General features: G+C 38.6%; 1 long non-coding RNA gene across 6 annotated transcripts in view; it reads right to left on the bottom strand.

The window, feature by feature from the left end:
* LOC125325336 overlaps positions 1-12,830 on the bottom strand; it is a 138,615-nt gene that overhangs the window by 35,928 nt on the left and 89,857 nt on the right. For 4 of the 6 annotated variants that reach the window (XR_007203286.1, XR_007203283.1, XR_007203287.1 and 1 more), the window contains exons 5-6: positions 1,532-1,615; positions 523-606 (exon numbers count right to left, since the gene is read on the bottom strand). This is a non-coding gene — a long non-coding RNA (uncharacterized LOC125325336). Of the gene's footprint in view, positions 1-522; positions 607-1,531; positions 1,616-5,295; positions 6,223-12,830 lie in introns of all 6 variants that reach the window. The other 2 variants (XR_007203284.1, XR_007203285.1) reach the window with 2 other exon arrangements.

Raw genomic sequence — 12,830 nt, 5'->3', positions numbered from 1 at the left:
GGTTTTGGGTTGTTTATAGGCTGAAGAATCCTCTGACCCCATCCAGAAGTAGCCCCAGAAACATCGTGTAGAAGGGAAAACATGAGGGAGAGACTAAACAGCCTGAGGGTCTGTGAGGTTTTTGTGACCTTGATCTCTCTGATTTGTTTAAGAATTCAGACCCTCATCATGCTTAGGAACGGTCAAACTGTAGCTGAGAGTGTGCATTTATTTTTGGTTGCTTAGCAAACAACTGTGTGGACAAACAGGAGCCTCTGCTGTGCTCCCACACTGGTCATTACAAAGCTGTGCTGTGCTTCCTCTGTAGTGAAGGGTCAGCTTCAGTTTGGGGTGTCAGAGGCTGTTGCACCTCTTTCCTCAATGCAGGTGCCAATCAGCTTTTCTATTAGCTGTTTATATCTCTATATTACTAGTTTATGTTACTGTATTAGCTTTTTTTTCTCTTTGCTATGTGTAATTATTTGATTAAATCTCTTTAGCAAATAATTCTTTTTAATAAAATATGGAACAAAAAGAGCTTACCTATGTGGCTGTGAGAGGCCAGCTCTATGAATGTGCTACCAGGTGTGTTAGCATCTGGGATACTTTTGTTTCCCGAGGAGGTTCCTGCAAAAAGAAATGTGCTTATCTCCTGAAGGCTTCTAAATAAACCAATACAAGGAATCACATATACCAGCAAGGTGAATTGATTATCTTCATCCATAAGAGTAAATTTTTTGTTCTCCTTACCATAACCGCTAAGCTCCACAGACACAGAGTACAGGAATTTCCTTTAGGACAATCTACAGGTGTTGTTATACGTTAAAACATGGTAGATTGAACCTTAGATACTTGTGTGCTCCAAAGCTCTGTTCCCTGAGGTATGCCAAAATCTCTAATTAATATATTTATCCTTATAACACCTACAGAAGCCAGGAAAGGCACAGTTATGGGTGCATACAGTTGGGAAATTGAGATACGTAAGGCTAGCTCCAAGGAAAATGTTTGTTCTTCTGAGATAGAGAGTAAATGCAGGAGTTCACAAATCCTCTGTAGATCCCAGTTTGGTGTGTGAGAAACTCTACGAAGCTGTGGTTTGACTAATGTCTTTATTAACTGGACTAGTTTCTACTTAGACAACTGAGGTTTTGTTATTGACTAAAACAAAGCTGTCTCCTCTTTGCTGCATGGAATGTGTCAGTTCAGGGGAACATCCCCTTATCAAGGAATTCCACCAAGGATCACTGGTAAGAAGTCCCAAGGAGCACCTTCCAAACTGTATGTGCCAAAAATCCCTGACCCATGTGGAAAATATTGAGTGTACAAGACATGACCTGATCATCTATGACTAAAAAATCTGGTCAGAAATGTTGGGAGGGTTGTCACCATCACTTTTTTTTTAGTGTCTCAGCGACTGGATAAGGAGGTGTGAAAACTGGAGTTGTCTTCATGAGCTCAAGAAAATTCGAACCCACACACATCACCCACGTCCCATTACAAAACGTAATGTAAATATCTCATGTTCATGCCTGTGGAACGGGAGTTCTCTTACCTTGTGTTCCTGGGCTATTCCAAGGTGAGTCCATGGGAGGTCTCTGGTACTGCCAGGAACCCTGTTCCTGGGGAGGGTCATACCCTAGAGATAGGATGGGAGGTAAGTCAGGTTTGTTCTTCACTCCCAGCAAACTTCTCTCATTTGTTAAGTGACTGTTTTGTGCAAAATGCATAAACACTCACTGGATTGGATCAAGGGTTTCTCAGTCTGTTAAATAATATTGGAAAGAAACCCCTGTAAAAGTTAAATTGTCAATTTGTTAATGAAAAAAACCCTAAAGATACATGGTACTGCTTCATGCCACAGATACTTTCACTGTGAAATGAGATTCATGCCAGCATAAACTAGTGTCAACAATACACTTGTATTCAGCTAGGATGGTGAGAAGCTTACTTATCCATTTTTCAAAAAGATTTTTTTGTAATTGTTTGTACTTTTATGATAGTCTTAAATATTTGTGGAAACTTACCCTATTTGTAGAAAATTCTGTTCTAGGAACGTAAGTGTTACTGCGCCTATGGCTGAAAGGAGTAAATTTCAAAGACCAGAGTAGGATATAATGAAAAATCAAAGTTCTAGATGTTCTTGCCAGGAATAGAGAGTTAAAGCCCAGGATAGATATCTGCTGTGGAGTGGAACACCTCGTGACAGAATTAATATTTGTTGCACTTTAAAAGGAGGTTAAAGAATGTTCATAAGATTCTCACTGCAGTAATTTAAAATAAGGCTAATTCCACTTTTAAATGAATGAAATTTCCCAATTGTATATTTTTTTTCCCTGTGGGAAAGTTATGTTTTCAACCAGATGAATCTTTCAGCACTATTTTTTGCCAATATCAAAAATGCAGTTTTTCTTACCAAGTAAAAATACTGATCTTTACTATCACAGACCTTCAAGGGAACTATAGTCCATGTCATGTTTTCTGTCACCCCAAAGACTGGGGGTCTTTGTCTTTTCCCATCACATGTAACAATATGGAATTCTTATTAAGATGCATTACCTAAGAAGGGAATGTGGACATTACAGCAAATATTGCCTGAAAGGAAAGTTGAACTCCCAATTAATCTCCCAAGGAATTCTACTGTGAGGGACTGCAGTGGCATTTCTAAATAAAAATATTCTGACTTTAGTCAGTATGTTTTATTTTCATTAGTTAAAAGCAAAGCAAACCAACCCTTTTGGGGAAGTGTCAACAATCTGTATGTTTTTATTTTCATGAGTTAAAAACAAAGCAAACCACCAAAACCTTTTTTGGACAAGTGTTAAAAATCTGTATGCACATATTTATTTTTACTGAGATTTTCTATGAAGTTATAATTTGACCAAGTCTTCATACTTGAAACCCAATAGAAAAATCAGTGTTTGGGTTCCTTCTAGATATATACATACTAATAAATTCAATTCAAAGTTCCTCTGGCTGAAAAAGGTGATAAGAAATAGGTGAGTGAATATAGTAAAGTGGTGGAAACAGATACTTCATCTGAAGTAAAATTTAAGCATTGTGTGGGATTGTTATGTAACAAGATAGAAAGGACGAGGCACTTTTGCAACAGAAGAAAATGAGCTTTGCAGGTTTTCCAAGGTCAAATTAGCTGTTGGATGAAAGGTTCTTTATTGAAGTGGGAAGAAGCAGATTAACAGAACACCGATGTTTCTGCAAACGAGGCACTTTGATGCCACCACCACTGCGAGGGAACGTTGTGATGTCATCTAAGTCCTTACTTAACCCGACCAGCCCTCTTTTTGAAGACACCGTGCTGCAGCCAAAGTGCTGAAATACCACAGGGAGGGCTCCACAAGCTACATATCCAATACAAAATAAGAAGAGCTTCTTAGGGATGGTCCTACGGAACTTCAGCACACAGCTTAAAAAATGCTGAAAATAAGGCAACAGCTCCCACGAGGGAAATGGCAAAGAACACACATTCAAGAACTCTTCCACAGCTTTCATTTACATATTTTGCTTTCGTGGGTTGACAAAGAGAGATGCCCTGCACTCGACGGCTCTTTCTGGAATCCTCAAGAAGATACTCCTGTGTTCTCATGCAATTATTGACATTCACAGGGGGCGTGAGGAGAACTTTTATCAAAATGCAGCAGGGATGCAGCTCAGGGACTCTTTAAAGAGAGAGAGTAAGGCTACATAAGCAATTAAAGGTTTTTAGGAGGGCTGGACAGATTGCAGTCTGGTGGCACCACTGTTACTTTCTCAGTTACAAGCTGGCTCGATCTGGTTAACAACAAAGAAACTGGAATAGCACAAAACCAACACTGAAATATGTCTCAGAAATCATGGAGCTTTATGAGGTCTCTTTGTTTTTCCAGGGGCAAAAAAAAAAAAGGAAGAAAAAAGCTTTACAGAATTATGTGAAGCACAAAGTCATAGTTCACTCACCCCTGTAGGGTGCGGTAGCTGGGATCAGTAGCCTGGACTCTACTCCAAAGTAAGAAATATCACCAGAATGGGTTCCATTAAAGTAAGGTTTATCTACACAAAATGCTGCAAGATGTCATGGCATCAATGGTATATCCCATATAAGGAACCTTGAAGAACCACTGTCATGGGAGGCAGCCTAATGGGGCACATAGAACCTTTCTACTAACAGGGGATAGGTTGTGCAATGGCAAGAGAAGTTTTTGTGTCAGACTAGCAATTAAAATTAAAAAAAATAATTTATTTGTAGACCGAATTTTTTTTTTTACAGGGAATAACTAAAAAATATTAAGCCTGCTGTTGTTTTAATGGAATCCAATTTTAAGATAGAACACTTATTCCAAGTTCTATGCATTATGAAAGAAGTCAAATAAAAATACATGGCACTCCCAGTTATGTAAAACAAGAAAAATCACAAGACAATTTGCATATGCATCTTTGTCATCTGCAAAGTCAAGTCTGAACCTGCTCCCAGCACTAGAAACTGAAGTTCTGTCGTTAAATTCAATGAGCATGGATGTAACCCCTTTAGATCTCACAGTCAACATGTCTATTTTAATAGATATAAATTCACACCATCTACTGGTTAGAAATCACCTTTTCTCTGTATGGATTTACTGTCTGGTGCTGATCAACTTTATACAGATGAAAACCAATGACCTAGAAGCAGAAGAGCTTTACCAGTTTAATATTTCCTCGGGCTACTTGCAATAACTACTAAAGTAGAAAAAAAATAGATAACAAGAAATACAAGATCAAGAAACTGATTAAATAGGGCAATATGTTTGTGTTTAAGCAGGCTCAACAACCTCCTAGGAATAACTAAGCAGATTCTCCCTTTGGGAAAAGTGGAGAACACCACATCCAATTCGTGACAAGAGCCACAGGAGAGGAAGAGATTTGAAATATCAAACATAAGGGCATTAATCAAGTTTTAAAGGGCCATAGAAACATCAAGATATTAAGGTGCTAACAGCATTATTAGTAATCCCCAGGTTAAAATTTAATGGTTAAGATAATCATCAAAACAAAGTTCCGTGCAATGTATAGAAAGTGGCTTCAAAGCAAGTCTTCAGGTATATGAATGGAACATTTCTAAATAAGAGCGAGGTTTGGGCACAGTGATGATATTATCTTTAAAAAAGCCTTTACAAGCCTGTACTGGAAGGCCTTAAACCTGCAGCACAGAGCCTCTGCCTTATATACATATTTGCCTTTGAAAAAATACTGCATTTATCCACTGAGAGAAGATTGTTGCCTCTGATCTGCATAGAGCAGAACAGAATGTGAGGTAAGTCAGAATGAACAACATGCACAGACACTCACAGAGCAAGTCCAGATGGTGCTGCTGGCCATGCATTCCTCAAAAAAAGGAAAGAAAGGTCAGTGGAGATAATATCCTAATCAGTTTCCCAATCTTCAAATGAAATTCAGAGAAGAGAATTTCTTACCCAAAGAGATCGTAACAGTTAAAACAATAAAATAACTAAACAAGCCTTGACATAATGGAGGATTTTCTGTTGCTCTTTATTGCAACCCTGGTCAATCAAATACAGAGGGAAGTCAGATAGAAAACCACACAGAAAACAAGGAAAAATTCATTCTGAAATGGATCTCAAAAATGAAAAAGCAATTTTGAAGAAGATGCTGATCTTTGCATAAAGTTTAAGATGATTTTCAGGGGGTTTTAACTAGAATTTTAGATAAAATTCTTGCTTATCTTCTTTTTTTTTTTTTTTTGTGTAATTAAAACTTTATTTTCAGTATAAACCTCAGCATCTATTTCAATAAAAATGTTGACAAAAAATATCATGGCTGATTCCACAACAACGGTTTTGGAAAAGATGGGAATTCTGCATGCAAATATATTCAGTTTTGAAAAAGGTTCAGGCTGATTGTTTTGCAATAAGCACATGCAGTTTTTACTGCTTTTACTTTATTGGAAGAACTTCAGACTATTTCAAAATTTGGATCTATATTTGCATTTTTGAAATTCAAGACAGCTGTCAGTTTTCATATAAAAAGCCCACCCTCCTCTACTGAGAATTTAACAGACTTTAAAGTGAAATAATAAAAACATGAGAAATGTTTGCTTAGGCACACCGTACTTTCTCCTTGTATCTGCCATGATGTTATAAATTTAAATTTACCAAATTGTGATGATTTTGTGCTTGTTGGGTTCGGTTAAAACCTTAACATAGTTGAAACAGCCAAAAATTCTGGTGAAGTCAATGAAAACTTTGCTTCCATGACCTGAAGACACAAATTCTTACAATGTTACTGAAAGAAAAAAATAAACCCAAACCACTTCATCATGGAGATGAAAAGAAAAATTAACTTTTGATTCCTAAATCTCTGTAGTACTTAGGAAAACGCAAATCAATTGAAAACGATATAAAGTTTAAAATTTCAATTAATGAAATTAAAAAGGAATAACATCCTGCACAGATGGTTATTTAAGAAAGGAGTCATGTCTAACATGTATTCAAGCCTGTGTTAGAGTGGTTACTGGAGAAAATAATCCTTAGTAGTAGTGATGACTGTCTGTTTAATCTGTCACATTGCATAACCATTTCCAGACTGCCAAATTGCTATAACATACCCCAACTCAGGTTTGCTACAGTTGTACACCGATCAAACAAAAATATTAATGCTAAGTAATACAGCAATAAACCCACTTTTATCCCATACAGCTTTATTAATGACAAACTGAATTTCCAGCAAGCTTATGCAAGGTACATGGTGAGGAAAACCGAGCTGGGCTTTCATTCCTTTTTTAAAAAATGTTATTCTTTTTAATTTCCAAAAGCCTATACATAGTCTTGTGTTTCTTGTAAGAATTTTGTCCTTTTTAATTGTGGTTAAAAAAACCCCAACATTTTCCAAAATTTTCCAAACCCTCAACATGTTCTTCAAGTGAGAGGGATCCCCCTGACCAACTTTCACCTCCAACTGGGTGTGACAGGTCTCCACAGACAGTTCTCTGGTGCCCAGGCCAACCACAAAGAGAATTTATGGTGACTTGCCCTCTTTCTCTCTTCCAAGCGTTGCCCCTATCACCTGGCTTTGGTTGGTGTCACAGAGAAAGGGCAACACACGCTCAACATCTCACCACAGCGGGGACACGCCCTCCCTTCACAGCCGCCTCTGCCACCTTCCAGAATTGTGCATTATGGAATTGGGCAACAACTTCTGAAGGGCTTTCTCTGAAGATGATTTGCAGAGCAGTGAGGGCTCTCCAGTGAAGATCGAAGAGTCTTAAATAGTGGAGGCACGTTGTGTGCAGATAATTTGCCAAAGGGAAAATGGGGGGGGAGAGTGAGGCAAGAGGTAGATGAGCCATCCCAACTGATTTGCGAGCATGTAAGACCATCCTTTACACATAAATGTGATATTTAAGTTAACCTCACAAAATGAAGTCCCTGATCTGGTAGAGATTTAAGCACATATGTAGCTTGACACATGTGAGTAGTCCTTTAGGACACAAGCCTGTTAATGTTCAACAAACGAAGCTCTTGCAGAGCAATTCACCCACAATATCTTCAAGCCAAATTGAGAAATCTGAAAAAGAAAACAGCTGAGATATGAATATTTAAAACTTTGCTGCAGCAGTGGACATGTGTAATAACTTTTCAAAGAGATATTCAGAGGATTTTTTTTTTAATACTGTACACACAGCACTTGTCCTAAATACATATTTACATTATGGACTGGAGAATCTCTTTTAGAAACTGTTCTGGTCTTCTGGGTAAATAATATTCCTTTTAAAAAATTATGAATACATATTTAACTGATAAACTAGAATGGCTCTATTAGGCACATAATAAACAATTTTTTTAACTGTCTAGTGAATATGTTTACTGCAGCAAAGAAATGAATCCAGATTATTTAAGCTCTGTAATTTATTTTCCAACTGCAGCTCTTTTGCAATTTTAAGCCCTCTCCCCGAACAAAAATAAAAAATTCTCCCTCCCTTCCTCTCAGTACTGTCCAGTATGAAGCTTTGTAGAGGTAACTGTGAAGGAAAACAAGTATTTTTCTGTGAACAGTATCATTGAAGCACCGTGTTCCAAACCGTACATCAATCACTGTTGGCTCCTAGACATATGATTTTAAAAAACTTGTGATCCAAACTGTTCTGTCAAAGATATGGGTGCTCTGCAGAATTAGAAAAAGGGATTTGAATCGTTTTTCTTTCTTTTCCCAAACAGAAAATATAAAATCCTAACTGATCCCAAAGAACCTAGTTAAGAACTGAACTCGTCTGTAGGAAGCTCTAAAACTTACTGCCAGACAGTGTTGGTTAATCCATGAATATTCAACAGAATAGAGACAGTTTTGCTTTTTCCTACTGAGAAAATATCTAAATACACAGATTTATAAAAATTATGACTGTTCATAGGAAAAAAAAACCTTGAACCTACTCTTCAGCCTGATTTATTTACTCAGTTTTGCTCAATGTCTGCACTGTTTGTGAAGTGTAAAAACCCTTGCAAGCTTGTCCAGATATCCACCTTACCTGTAAGCATCTTTGGGTGCCATTCTTCCATGACTATTAATTCCTTTTAAAGTAATTTGTAATGCTTTACAAATTAACTGTTCAGGTAGATTTTAAAACTTCACTTTGCTTACTTAAAGTTACATGGAGGTTTATAGCCTAACATGCCCCTGATCTTATTACTGTGAAATAGAAGCTACTGAGAAGGACCAAAAGTTTCCCATCTACAGGACAGATTTCTTAAAGGTACTGGAGGCAGATATTCATTTGCTCAAGATTTTTAACAGCACCACATTTTTAACAGAGTCCCAGCTTCATTTAGACATGGCAGAAAAGGCTTCCAAACATTCCTTAACCAGAAGTTCCCATAATGATATTTTATAGCCATAGTTTCAAAAGCTCTCAACACTCAAAGTGCTTTTGGAAATCTGGCCCCAGCTGTGAGCAGTGACCTCTCCCGAAAATCTGTAGGGATCTGGCATGAAGGCATATGGAACATTGCATTTAGTTGCAGGAATTTTAATTACCAAAAACATATTGACAAATTAGAGAGAGTTCAGAGAAGAGAAACAAAAATGGTCAGGGGACCAGAGGAATTTACATATGAGGGAAGATAAAAAGAGCTATCTATGTGTGGCTCAGCTATGATATAATTGAGAGAGGATATATGTTAAGACTCTACAAGTGTTCCTAATCTTGTGTGGAGAATGGGGAGGAACAAATTAAATGGGATATGAGGTTATAACTACAGTTTCAAGTAAAGAAGGAAAAAGATAATCTTCTGGGTCTTCAAAAGAGCACCCTGACAGTGAGGTCAGGCTCTGAAATGTGGTCTGAAAGGAACAAGTTCAATGCTAGGGTTGTATGAAAATTTACCTGTGGGACGCAGCTCTGAATGCTCCAGAGAAGCCTGTTCAGATTCCGCTTTCAAACTAGATGCTGGTTTGGAGTGGTTAAGCTGAGCAGAGTTCTTCTTTGGAACAGCTCAAATAAACCCATTTGAGAAAAACAAAAACATTGACAATACCTTTTTTGAAGTAAAATATAGGTATTAAACTATCCCATTTTTTAAGATAATACCATTACTTAAAGAGTTATAATGTATAGTTGTTGTGGCCCTGATCTCTAAGGAAATAAACACCAGTCCTTGACCATAACTAGTATTTCAGAACTACAGGATTAGGAAGAACAGCAAACTGTGACCCATGAGGTCAGGTATGTCACGAGTACCCTGGCTCAGATGAAGTGGTTACTATGTGATTTGGATACCTGTGTGTAGACATACCCTTGTAGAGGCAGCAATTAATTAGTCAATATCTAAATTAATTAGTCAATATATCAGTTAGTCAATATATCTACGTTTATAATGTAGACAGTCACTACTAAGCTTGATTGAGGGCTGGAGGAAGTCGGGTGGGCAGGTGAAACAAAATGATCTGGGCTGCAGAGGGACCTGTGCTGGTTCTCTTGCCCCACTCCATCTCACACCTTCTTGTGCTTCCTGAGCACAGTGCACAATCACAGCACACCATCACAGTACCTCTGGATGTGCAGAAAGCCACAGGATCTGTCACCAAAAAATTGCAACCAGCTTTTTGAAAAGCCTGAAGGGTTTTGTACCCTTGAGACCCCAAAGACATCCTTGAGCCACAGAAATGAGGGAACCTTTCTCCCTGACAGTCTTTTTTCCCTCACTGCCTCAAACCTCACTGTACAAAGAGAAGGGCTAAAACTACACATCTAGAAAAGGGAAAGAATCTATTTTCTGCTTCTAATTCTTGAAACAGAAATGTTTCCAGAGGAGGCCTCCAAAAGGGCACCTCCCAAGGAGATCTGATTTTTTATCAGCCTCTCAGGCACTAATCCTGCCACAAGGAGCGACCCTCAGCAGAGGGGTGCCTGTGGGCGTTAGTGGGGTTCTGCAAGAAAGCTGGAGCTGTGTGCACAATGCTCACAGCAGTGTAGTGGCACCAGCTTTACTGGGATTCACTGAAAATTCCTGTCACAATCAGGTCAGATTAATATCTGCATTATGCCTGCTCCACATGGGAAAGGAGAACAGTCCATCTGAAATAATTCAAATTCAGGGTCATTCTTTTTAAAAAAGTGACTTTGGGCTGGATGATTCCAACTTCAGCCACTTTTACCTTCTTTGCATCTAGCTCCAAAAATGGGCTGTGCTGGCCAGAACTATGACACGAGAAACTGGAGAGGTCAGACAAAATAGACTGATAAGGAAAATCTGGGGCAATTTGACAATGAGTTTTTAGTTAGCTCTTCCTCTCCTACCTTGGCTAATTTTATAATCAATACAAATTAATTTTCCTCACCAAAACGTAGTCCAAACCCATGGAACCAACTGCTGCAGGAGGTCATCGAGTCAGATACTGCAGTTAGATTTTAAAAAGGACTGAATACATTTTATGGCCAAACAACATCTGTACAGTCATCCAAGCTAAGGTAATGGTGATGAAATTTCATGCTTGAGTGTGTAAAATGATTGCTACATCACTCAGAAAGGATTTTTTTTTCTTCCCAGGTAGAGGATTACACAATTGAGAAGATGCATTATAAAGAGCTTTCTGAGCTTGAGTTTTTTTAACCTTTCTCCAAAGAGTGAAAGATCAGCTCCTGAACCACACCGAATAATAACTTACCCTTCTACTTCTTCTCTTCTTAAACATAATGAAGCTCTTAAATGAGATGTTTCATTTCAGGACCTCCAAGTTTCTTTCATTTTTTTCCCCATTAACTGATCTCATGTGCAGGTAAAATAACTGAAGCAAATCTTAGCAGCTGCCAAGGTTATTAATTCACCCTCTTGACCCCAACAGGTGAGAGATGGGAGTTTGCACATGAGCACAGAGAGGCCTGAGCCTGATATTCGATGCAACAGCTGGCTGCATTTCTCATGCAACTTGCACTTACTGTACATCTGGCTTAGTTTAATTATAAAGCAAAACAAACAAAAAAATTGATCTTCCTTCATAGTCAGCAACTTAACGATAATTTTGACCATTTTTTCCTGTTTTCATCAGCTCAATTCTGTTTCCAGGACTTAATCATGGAATGAATTAAGCAAGGACAGAATATACATCTAGCTGAAGATTTTTGTGATAACTTGCAGCAAATTTAATTCACTGGGAGTACATAGGGGAGGAAACTGTGGGGTGGAATGACTGCTGAAACACTTAAAACCTCATTACCACATATCCCCACTTCACCCTGAGAGCTCCCAGCCTGTCCATTATTGTCCTGTCTCTACTTTCTGTGGGACTTTGAAAAGAAAAGGTTCAAAGAGCAAGACTTTCATGCTCCCCTTTCCATGTCAAACACTTTCAACTCCTGATTTCAAAGTGCCACTAGCTCGCTGTTCAAAGCCTGTGGACACACAGGGGGTGAGATAGGAGGAAAGGTTGCGCTACAAAGCCTGCTGCATTCAGAGCAATACGCAGCTCGGAGATACAAATGATAATATAAACCCAAGTACCTACCAATAAAACCGGCAATATACAAAAGGAGGGTTAGAAAAATTCTAAATAGCCTCTTTTTGCCCCCTCTCCCACACTGGCATTGTGTCATTATTGGTTTGGATAAAAGCCTAATTTATATTTTGAAGTGCAGCTTTTCCCTCTTTTGCAGCTATGACCAAGGGACTGCAGAATCAGGAGAGAAAACCAAACCCCAAATAAGTTAGCTAAGAATACCTAAAGAAGTTCCTACCAACATCTGAAAAACCTGCCTTGCTCTCTTTGAGTATTCATCTACCTCCCCTTCCCTATCTGTATCCTTTTCATCTGCCTGCCCACAAGATTTGGAACACCATTAATTGGTCCTCAGGGAGGCTGACAGGCCTGCGCTTTTATGACTCGGTTCTTTGTATTGTACACATGTGGGCATCTCTCAGGAGATAAACAAAGGGAAAACGTGCTGAAAAGGGGGGCAGAATTTGTATAAGACTAAATGCAGAACAAAACACCCTCCCAATTTGCTGCTAATATCTTAAATTGCATGAATAAATCCACCCCCCTCCCTGTCTTCCCTCTTCCCCACATCTGCTTCTCTTAATCTGCTTTTCCTGATCACTACAGGCTCATCTTCTGAGGAATTTCACCTCCCATTTGAAATCAAACAGTCTAGATCTTCTTTTACCCCCCTGCTCCCATTCTCCCTCCCCCTTGCCAACAAAAGAGTGAGGTGGTCTTATGGGAAGATAAAAAGAATAGTTGATCATAAGAACTAACCTGGAGCCAACACCTTGGTCTTTCGTCCCTTCAGCAGTTTCTAAACCCTAAGCACCTGCAGCTAATTCTCATGGCTTCCAGCCCTGGTCTTGGATTTGCTGAGAGTGAGAGACTTTCTG

This window comes from Corvus hawaiiensis, chromosome 4 (assembly GCF_020740725.1).
Source record: "Corvus hawaiiensis isolate bCorHaw1 chromosome 4, bCorHaw1.pri.cur, whole genome shotgun sequence".
Lineage (NCBI taxonomy): Eukaryota > Metazoa > Chordata > Aves > Passeriformes > Corvidae > Corvus > Corvus hawaiiensis.
Note: the sequence above shows the minus strand (reverse complement) of the source record. Positions and strands in the feature narration are given on the sequence as shown.